Here is an 11,400-nt window from a genome sequence, read left to right as displayed (position 1 = left end):
CAGTCTCATTGACAGCCCTGGGGCTCGATCACTCCAAGCCCTGCCCCCTCACTGTCTGATTGACAGCCCTGGGCTCCTTCACTCCAAGCCCCGCCCCCTCACAGTCTGATTGACAGTCCTGGGGCTCTATCACTCCAAGCCCCGCCCCCTCACAGTCTGATTGACAGCCCTGGGCTCCCTCATTTCCAGCCCCGCCCCCTCACAGTCTGATTGACAGTCCTGGGCTCCCTCACTCCAAGCCCCGCCCCCTCACAGTCTGATTGACAGACCTGGGCTCCCTCACTCCAAGCCCCGCCCCCTCACAGTCTGATTGACAGCCCTGGGCTCGATCACACCAAGCCCCGCCCCCTCACAGTCTGATTGACAGCTCTGGGCTCAATCACTCCAAGCCCCGCCCCCTCACAGTCTGAATTGTTTTTTTTATTCGTTCACGGGATGTGGGCGTCGCTGGCAAGGCCGACATTTATTGCTCATCCCTAATTGCCCTCGAGAAGGTGGTGGTGAGCCGCCTTCTTGAACCGCTGCAGTCCATGTGGTGACGGTTCTCCCACAGTGCTGTTAGGAAGGGAGTTCCAGGATTTTGACCCAGCGACAATGAAGGAACGGCGATACATTTCCAAGTCGGGATGGTGTGTGACTTGGAGGGGAACGTGCAGGTGGTGTTGTTCCCATGCGCCTGCTGCCCTTGTCCTTCTAGGTGGTAGAGGTCGCGGGTTTGGGAGGTGCTGTCGAAGAAGCCTTGGCGAGTTGCTGCAGTGCATCCTGTGGATGGTGCACACTGCAGCCACAGTGCGCCGGTGCTGAAGGGAGTGAATGTTTAGGGTGGTGGATGGGGTGCCAATCAAGCGGGCTGCTTTATCTTGGATGGTGTCGAGCTTCTTGAGTGTTGTTGGAGCTGCACTCATCCAGGCAAGTGGAGAGTATTCCATCACACTCCTGACTTGTGCCTTGTAGATGGTGGAAAGGCTTTGGGGAGTCAGGAGGTGAGTCACTCGCCGCAGAATACCCAGCCTCTGACCTGCTCTCGTAGCCACAGTATTTATATGGCTGGTCCAGTTAAGTTTCTGGTCAATGGTGACCCCCAGGATGTTGATGGTGGGGGATTCGGCGATGGTAATGCCGTTGAATGTCAAGGGGAGGTGGTTAGACTCTCTCTTGTTGGAAATAGTCATTGCCTGGCACTTATCTGGCACGAATGTTACTTGCCACTTATGAGCCCAAGCCTGGATGTTGTCCAGGTCTTGCTGCATGCAGGCTCGGACTGCTTCATTATCTGAGGGGTTGGGAATGGAACTGAACACTGTGCAGTCATCAGCGAACATCCCCATTTTTGACCTTATAATGGAGGGAAGGTCATTGATGAAGCAGCTGAAGATGGTTGGGCCTAGGACACTGCCCTGAGGAACTCCTGCAGCAATGCCCTGGGGCTGAGATGATTGGCCTCCAACAACCACTACCATCTTCCTTTGTGCTAGGTATGACTCCAGCCACTGGAGAGTTTTCCCCCTGATTCCCATTGACTTCAATTTTACTCGGGCTCCTTGGTGCCACACTCGGTCAAACGCTGCCTTGATGTCAAGGGCAGTCACTCTCACCTCACCTCTGGAATTCAGCTCTTTTGTCCATGTTTGGACCAAGGCTGTAATGAGGTCTGGAGCCGAGTGGTCCTGGCGGAACCCAAACTGAGCTTCGGTGAGCAGGTTATTGGTGAGTAAGTGCCGCTTGATAGCACTGTCGACGACACCTTCCATCACTTTGCTGATGATTGAGAGTAGACTGATGGGGCGGTAATTGGCCGGATTGGATTTGTTCTGCTTTTTGTGGACAGGACATACCTGGGCAATTTTCCACATTGCCGGGTGGGTGCCAGTGTTGCAGCTGTACTGGAACAGCTTGGCTAGAGGCGCAGCTAGTTCTGGAGCACAAGTCTTCAGCACTACAGCTGGGATGTTGTCGGGGCCCATAGCCTTTGCTGTATCCAGTGCACTCAGCCGTTTCTTGATATCACGTGGAGTGAATCGAATTGGCCGAAGACTGGCTTCCGTGATGGTGGGGATATCGGGAGGAGGCTGAGATGGATTATCCACTCGGCACTTCTGGCTGAAGATGGTTGCAAACGCTTCAGCCTTGTCTTTTGCACTCACGTGCTGGACTCCGCCATCATTGAGAATGGGGATGTTTGCAGAGCCTCCTCCTCCCGTTAGTTGTTTAATTGTCCACCACCATTCACGACTGGATGTGGCAGGACTGCAGAGCTTTGATCTGATCCGTTGGTTGTGGAATCGCTTAGCTCTGTCTATAGCATGTTGCTTCCGCTGTTTAGCATGCATGTAGTCCTGAGTTGTAGCTTCACCAGGTTGGCACCTCATTTTTAGGTACGCCTGGTGCTGTTCCTGGCATGCTCTTCTACACTCCTCATTGAACCAGGGTTGATCCCCTGGCTTGTTGGTCATGGTGGAGTGAGGAATATGCCGGGCCATGAGGTTACAGATTGTGCTGGAATACAATTCTGCTGCTGATGACCCACAGCGCCTCATGGATGCCCAGTTTTGAGCTGCTCGATCTGTTCTGAATCTATCCCATTTAGCACGGTGGTAGTGCCACACAACACGTTGGATGGTGTCCTCAGTGCGAAGACGGGATTTCATCTCCACGTGGACTGTGCGGTGGTCACTCCTACCAATACTGTCATGGACAGATGCATTTGGTAGATTGGTGAGGACGAGGTCAAGTAAGTTTTTCCCTCGTTTTGGTTCGCTCACCACCTGCCGCAGGCCCAGTCTATGCAGCTATGTCCTTCAGGACTCGGCCAGCTCGGTCAGTAGTGGTGCTGCCGAGCCACTCTTGGTGATGGACATTGAAGTCCCCCACCCGGAGTACATTTTGTGCCCTTGCTACCCTCAGTGCTTCCTCCAAGTGGTGCTCAACATGGATGAGGACTGATTCATCAGCTGAGGGAGGTAATCAGCAGGAGGTTTCCTTGCCCATGTTTGACCTGATGCCATGAGATTTCATGGGGTCCAGAGTCAATGTTGAGGACTCCCAGGGCCACTCCCTCCTGACTGTATATCACTGTCCCGCCACCTCTGGTGGGTCTGTCCTGCCGGTGGGACAGGACATACCCAGGAATGGTGATGGAAGAGTCTGGGACGTTGGCTGAAAGATATGATTCTGTGAGTATGGCTATGTCAGGCTGTTGCTTGACTAGTCTGTGGGACAGCTCTCCCAACTTTGGCACAAGTCCCCAGATGTTAGTAAGGAGGACCTTGCAGGGAGGACTGGGCTTGGTGTTTTGCCGTTGTCGTGTCCGGTGCCTAGTGGTCCGATGCCGGGTGGTCCTTCCGGTTTTATTCTTATTATCACTTTTCGTAGCGAGATTTTACAACTGAGTGGCTTGCTCGGCCATTTCAGAGGGCAATTAAGAATCAACCACATTGCTGTGGGTCTGGAGTCACATATTGGCCAGACCGGGTAAGGGCGGCAGGCTTCCTTCCCTGAAGGACATCAGTGAACCAGATGGGTTTTTACGACAATCCGGTAGTTTCATGGCCATCATTACTGATACTAGTATTTTAATTCCAGATTTTATTTAATTAATTGAATTTAATTAATTAATTGAATTTAAATTCTGCAGCTGCCGTGGCGGGATTTGAACTCATGACTCTGGATTTTAATCCAGGCCTCTAGATTACTAGCCCAGTAACATAACCACTGTGCTCCCGTACCCTGGGGCTCTATCACTCCAAGCCCGCCCCCTCACTGTCTGATTGACAGCCCTGGGGCTCTATCACTCCAAGCCCCGCCCCCTCACAGTCTGATTGACAGTCCTGGGCTCCCTCATTCCAAGCCCCGCCCCTCACAGTCTGATTGACAGCTCTGGGCTCCCTCACTCACAGCCCCGCCTCCTCACAGTCTGATTGGCAGCCCTGAGCTCCCTCACTCCCAGCCCCGCCCCCTCATAGTCTGATTGACAGTCCTGGGCTCTATCACTCCAAGCCCCGCCCCCTCACAGTCTGATTGACAGCTCTGGGCTCCCTCATTCCCAGCCCCGCCCCCTCACAGTCTGATTGACAGCCCGGGGGCACCATCTCTCCTGATCAGGGCCATTCCCTGATCAGTACAATTTCAAACTTCGATCAAAATTACATCGGAGAGCTGCCTCATTGCTCACTCGGTCAGATTATCAGGTTAGTGCTCACTCAGCATCACATTCAACGGGATATTTCCAATAAATTTATTCAGTGCCCGTCGTGCATAAGAACATAAGAAATAGGAGCAGGAATAGGCCATATGGTCCTTCGAGCCTGATCCGCCATTCAATAAGATCATGGACGATCTTCGAACTCAACTCCACTTTCCTGCCCAATCCCCATATCCCTTGATTCCCTTAGAGTCCAAAAATCTATTGATCTCAGCCTTGAATATACTCAATGACTCAGCATCCACAGCCCTCTGGGGTAGAGAATTCCAAAGATTCACAACCCTCTGAGTGAAGAAATTCCTCCTCATCTCAATCCTAAATGGCCGACCCCTCATCCTGAGACTATGTCCCCTAGTTCTAGACTCTCCAGCCAGGGGAAACATCCCCTCAGCATCTACCCTAACAAGCCCTCTTAGAATCTTATCTGCTTCAGTAAGATCACCTCTCATTCTTGTAAACTCCAGAGAGTATAGGTCCATTCTATTCAATCTTTCCTCATAGGACAACTCTCCCATCCCACGAATCAATCTAGTGAACCTTTGTCGCACCGCCTCGAAGACAAGTATATCCGTTCTTAGGTAAAGAGACCAAAACTGTACACAGTACTCCAGGTGAGGTCTCACCAGAGCCCTGTACAATTGTAGCAAGACTTCCTTACTCTTGTACACCAACCCTCTTGCAATAAAGGCCAACATACCATTTGCCTTCCTAATTGCTTGCTGTTCCTGCGTGTTAACTTTCTGTGTTTCGTGCACAAGGACACCTAAATCCCTCTGAACACCAACATTTAATAGTATCTCACCCTTTAAAAAATATTCTGTTCATCTATGTTTCCTACTGAAGTGAATAACCTCACATTTCCCCAAATCATACTCCATCTGCCACCTTCTTGCCCATTCACTTAATCTGTCGATATCCATTTGCAGATTCTTTGCATCCTCCCCCCAGCTTACTTTCCCACCTAGTTTTGTATCATCAGCAAACTTGAATACATTACACTCGGTCCCTTCAACTAAGTCATTAATATAGATTGTAAATAGCTGAGGCCCAAGCACTGATCCTTCCGGTACCCCACTAGTTACAGCCTGCCAACCTGAAAATGACACATTTATTCCTACTCTCTGTTTTCTGTCCGTTAACCAATCCTCAATCCATGCTAATATATTATCCCCCAATCCCATATTGAGTAACAACCTTTTATGTGGCACCTTATCGAATGCCTTTTGAAAATCCAAATATACTACATCCAATGGTTCCCCCTTATCTACCCTGCTGGTTACATCCTTAAAAAACTTGAACAGATTTGTCAATCACAATTTCCCTTTCATAAAACCATGTTGACTCTGCCTAATCATATTATGATTTTCTAAGTGACCAGTTCCAACATCTTTAATAATAGACTCCAGCATTTCCCTTACTACTGATGTCAAGATAACTGGCCTATAGTTCGGTGTTTTCTCTCTCCCTCCTTTCTTGAATAGCAGTGTTACATTTGCTACCTTCCAATCCACTGGGACCATTCTAGAATCTAGGGAATTCTGGAAGATCAAAACCAATGCATCCAGTGTCTCTGCATCCACCTCTTTTAAATCCCTTGGATGTCGGCCATCAGATCCAGGGGATTTATTGGCTTTTAATTTTTCTAAAACTTTTTCTTTACTAATCTTAATTACTTTAAGTTCCCCATCTCATTCGACCCTTAGTTCCCCATTATTTCTGGTACATATTTTGTGTCTTTTACCGTGAAGATAGATATAAAATATTTGTTTAATGTCTCTGCCATTTCCTTATTCCCCATTATAATTTCTCCTGTCTCTGCCTCTAAGGGACCCACGTTTACTTTCGCTAATCTCTTCCTTTTTATATAACTTGTAGAAGCTCTTACAATCTGTTTTTATATTTCTTACTAGTTTACTCTCATATTCAATTTTCTCCCTCCTGATCAATTTTTTGATTATCCTTTGCTTATTTCTAAAACCCTCCCAATCCTCAGGCTCACCACACTTTTTGGCAACATTGTAATCCTCTTCCTTTAATCTAATACTATCATTAACTTCTCTAGTTAACCATGGATGGATCACTTTTCCTGTGGAATTTTTATTCCTCAAGGGTATGTTTAGTCGCTGGGAATTATGAATTATTTCTTTAAATATTCACCATTGCTTATCTACCGTCATACTCTTTAATCTAATTCCCCAATCTACCTTCGCCAACTGGCCCCTCATACCTACATAATTGGCCTTGTTTAAATTTAAGACTCAAGTTTCAGATTTAACTACATCACTCTCAAACTCAATATGAAATTGGATCATATTATGATCACTCTTCCCCAGAGGATCCTTTGTTATAAGATTACTAATTAATCCTGTTTCATTATACAATACTAGATCTAAAATAGCCTGTTCCCTAGTTGGTTTTTTGACATATTGTACTAGAAAAGTGTCTTGAATGCATTCCATGAACTCGACCTCCACACTACTCTTTGCCAATTTGGTTTGCCCAGTCTATATGAAGATTAAAGTCCCCCATGATTATTGCATTACCCTTGTTACATGCTCCTCTAATTTCCTGATTTATACACTGTCCAACATTATATCTACTGTTAGCTCCAGTGTTTCCTGCCCCATTTTATTTCTTAGCTCCACCCATACTGATTCTACAGCCTGATTTTCTGAACTGAGATCCGTTCTCACTACTGTCATAATATCCCACCCTTTATCACCCCTTCTTTACCAATTTGACTATCTTTTCTAAGAGTCAAGTACCCTGGAATATTTACTTCCCAACCTTGGTCACCCTGCAACCACGTCTCAGTAACGCCTACTAGATCAAACCCATTTATCTCTATTTGTGCCATTAGTCTTGCTACGAATGCATCCTACAAAGGCAGCGCCTTTAATTTTAACTTTTCACTTTTTTCCCCTGATGTGTCCTTAGTCACGAATGCCCTATTACCTTTGTTGAATTCTCTGTTCCTTCCTGACTCAGTCTGCTTGTTTTCATCCAAACCACTACTCTGCTCTACAGCCTTGACTTTTCTTTCTGGACTGATAAAATTACCCTTATCTGAACCCTCCCCCTGTCATCTTAATTTAAAGCCCTATCTACCGCCCTAGTTATTCGATTCGCCGGGACACTGGTCACTGCCCGGTTTAAGTGGAGCCCGTCACAATGGAACAACTCCCTCCTTCCACAGTACTGCCAGTGCTCCATAGATTGAAACCCCTGCTTCCCATTCCACGCAGTTAAACATCTAATCTGTTTGTTCCTATTCTAATTTGCACGTGGCTCAGGTAGGAATCCAGAGATTATTACCTTTGAGGCTCGTCTTTTTAATTTGGTGCCTAGCTCCACAAACTCCCTCAGTAGAACCTCATTCTTAGTTCTACCTATGTCATCCGTTCTTGTTGGAAATATACTATTATTAATGCTAGGGTTGTTAATCCTTAATTATAACTTCCACGATGATTCGGGCCCGAGTGTGACTGAACATACAAGCTTTATTATAGATACAAGAACAACGTTCTAATGTGGTTATACCAAATAACAAGTATTTATATAACAATGTTCTAATAGATATATCAAATAAACAAGGATGGTACATCCTGTCCCTTGGAAGTTTCAAGCTGATCAGGCCTGGTATTGTAGGGTGTGTTGGCCTTCGTTGCCCCAGAAGCTGCTTCTAACTGTAGTGGGACAGTGTCCCAGTTTATATATCTTTCTGAAGCATAGTTGCTTCTGGTAGCTTAACGACATTAGTCCCATGACATCATTCCTCACCAAGGTGTCCATTGTTCCAGACATCTTTATGCATTCTGTAGTGTTAACTCATGTCTATTCTGTCTATCTTATGGGGGAAGGACCTGTCCTTATCTTTCTGTGTATTTGGATTGTTTGGATGCAGACATTTAAGATGTGTCATCCTGTATATGCCAATCAGGAAGGTTGCCTAATTATCTGAACAAAGCTCCTGCAATTAACAGTCTGTGTCCCGGTCCTGGGTCTTTGATTATGCCTTGGGACATTTTGTTATCTGTTTCTGACAATTTGGTCTTCGATGTATCTGTTCACAGTTTTATTGGAAAATAACTTGGAGCATGAGGGGGAGGATCCAATTGTCGTGGTCCATGTAAGAACTGGAAGGAATATGATTTCTAGACCAAGTCATGGTCATGTATCCCATCCTGCAAAGCAAGGCTGTGGGCAGGTTTGTGACTGTGAGAATACAAAGGGAACCAGCATCCCACAGAAAAGGATAAGCCTGATGCGGATACAGAGAACAGTGTCTGTCCCCCTGACTACACTGTCCCCTACCATTACCACATTCCTTTTAACTCCCCCCACTTGAGAATGGCCTCCTGTACATCCTCCCTGCAGTATTTGTTCTCATCCACACAGGTAGCAAATGCCTCATACCTGTTGGACAAGGTAAGGTGTCCACCTCCATCGCTGGAGGTGTCGCTCCGACATCACTGCAACCTCGGTCCCCATACCTGCCTGACTCGGAGTCACATCCACCTGTCCCTGACCACTGACCAAATCTAAACCATGAACTAACCTAAGGGGTGTGACTGCCTCCTGGATCAAAGGGTCCAGCAACTCACCCCCTCCCTGATGCATCGCAATGTCTGCAGCTCGGACTCCAGCCCAACAACTCTGAGCCGAAGTTCCTCGACTTGCAGACATTTACTACAGATGTGGTTCACTGCGGTCATGCTGCTCTCCACAAACTCCCACAGTTACGACACATCACCTGCACCACTATAAGAACATAAGAAATAGGAGCAGGAGTAGGCCAATCGGCCCCTTGAGCCTGCTCCGCCATTCGATAAGATCATAGCTGATCTGAAAATCTCCATCTCAAGTTGTTTTATTTATTTACTTAATTAGAGTTTTTATTCAATCGATGTTTGTAGTTTTATTAACTAATTAGTTTATCCAGTTTAAGTTATTAATTTAATAAAGTAATGGCAAGTTATAGTTTCACAGCTCTTAGTTTAACCCACTGCCTGAACTTATAGAGCAAAAAAGGGTAATACTCACCAACCAGTCACTTACTTGCTGTCCTGTGACATCAATCTTTTAAATTTCTGTCTGTGTGAGTTGGCCTCAACGGTAAGTGAAGGAGGGCCCCCACTCCCGGGGTCCCCACTCCCGGGGTCTCCCACTCCCGGGTCCCCACTCCCGGGGTCCCCACTCCCGGGTCTCCCACTCCCGGGTCCCCACTCCGGGGTCCCCACTCCCGGGGTCCCCACTCCCGGGCCCCCACTCCCGGGGTCCCCACTCCCGGGTCCCCACTCCCGGGTCTACATTCCGGGGTCCCCACTCCCGGGGTCCCCACTCCCGGGCCCCCACTCCCGGGGTCCCCACTCCCGGGTCTACATTCCGGGGTCCGCACTCCCGGGTCTCCCACTCCCGGGGTCCCCACTCTCAGGTCCCCACTCTCGGATCCCCCCTCCCGGGTCCCCTCTCCCGGGGTCTCCCATTCCCGGGTCCCCACTTGCGGGTCTCCATTCCGGGGTCCGCACTCCCGGGTCCCCACTCCGGGGTCCCCACTCCCGGGGTCCCCACTCCCGGGCCCCCACTCCCGGGGTCCCCACTCCCGGGTCCCCACTCCCGGGTCTCCCACTCCCGGGCCCCCACTCCCAGGTCCCCACTCCCGGGTCCCCTCTCTTGGGCCCCAACACCCGGGTCCCCACTCCCGGGTCTACATTCCGGGGTCCGCACTCCCGGGTCTCCCACTCCCGGGGTCCCCACTCTCAGGTCCCCACTCTCGGATCCCCCCTCCCGGGTCCCCTCTCCCGGGGTCTCCCATTCCCGGGTCCCCACTTGCGGGTCTCCATTCCGGGGTCCGCACTCCCAGGTCCCACTCTCGGGTCCCCACTCCTGGATCCCCATTCCCGGGGTCCCCACTCTCGGGTCCCCAATCCCGCGTCCCCACTCCTGGGTCACCACTACCTTATCTCTGCTCTGCTCTCTCCCGGGTCCCTACTCCACTCTCCTCCTAGGCCTTCACTCCTGTTCTCCTCTAGGGTCTTCACTCCAGCTCTCCTCTCGGGCCTTTTATCCCCGCTCTCCTCTCACTCCGCTCTCACTCTCCTCTCGGGCCTTTTATCCCCGCTCTCCTCTCACTCCGCTCTCACTCTCCTCTCGGGCCTTTTATCCCCACTCTCCTCTTTACGCGCTCTACAGGATTGCAGGATCCACAATGGTTGCGAAAAGCAGAAGGTGCTGAAAGAAAAAGAAATAAAGAAAGAAAGGTTTCCAATTCCGAGAGGGCCTTTCACAACCTCACCATGTTCCAAAGGGGGGTGAATTGCACCCCATGGAAAGTAATATCGGGCGGGGTGTGAAACGGGCGGACAATCACATCAGTCAGTTTCCCGCCTGGTGGATTAAGTTAAAATCTGTTGAATTGTATTTTTGCCCTTTGCATAACTAATTACTTTTTTTCAAACGTTGTGAAAACGAAATTAATTGACCTGGATTACGCTCGGCTGGGCTCCTCTCAGACAGCTGAGAGGAGCCGAGACGAGCAGAGGGAGCGTCCGATATAAGGCGGGATTTCAGAGCGCTGAGAACAGCTGAGAGGAGCCGAGCGGAGGGAGCGTCCGATATAAGGCGGGATTTCAGAGCGCTGAGAACAGCTGAGAGGAGCCCAGCCGAGCGGAGGGAGCGTCCGATAAAAGGCGGGATTTCAGAGCGCTGAGAACAGCTGAGAGGAGCCGAGCCGAGCAGAGGGAGCGTCCGATAAAAGGCGGGATTTCAGAGCGCTGAGAACAACTGAGAGGAGCCGAGCGGAGGGAGCGTCCGATAAAAGGCGGGATTTCAGAGCGCTGAGAACAGCTGAGAGGAGCCGAGCCGAGCGGAGGGAGCGTCCGATAAAAGGCGGGATTTCAGAGCGCTGAGAACAGCTGAGAGGAGCCGAGCCGAGCGGAGGGAGCGTCCGATAAAAGGCGGGATTTCAGAGCGCTGAGAACAGCTGAGAGGAGCCGAGCCCAGCGGAGGGAGCATCCGATAAAAGGCGGGATTTCAGAGCGCTGAGAACAGCTGAGAGGAGCCGAGCGGAGGGAGCGTCCGATAAAAGGCGGGATTTCAGAGCGCTGAGAACAGCTGAGAGGAGCCGAGCGGAGGGAGCGTCCGATAAAAGGCTGGATTTCAGAGCGCTGAGAGGAGCCGAGCCCAGCGGAGGGAGCATC

The sequence above is a fragment of the Heptranchias perlo genome, unplaced genomic scaffold, assembly GCF_035084215.1.
Source record: "Heptranchias perlo isolate sHepPer1 unplaced genomic scaffold, sHepPer1.hap1 HAP1_SCAFFOLD_233, whole genome shotgun sequence".
NCBI lineage: Eukaryota > Metazoa > Chordata > Chondrichthyes > Hexanchiformes > Hexanchidae > Heptranchias > Heptranchias perlo.
This window is presented reverse-complemented; position numbering follows the sequence as displayed.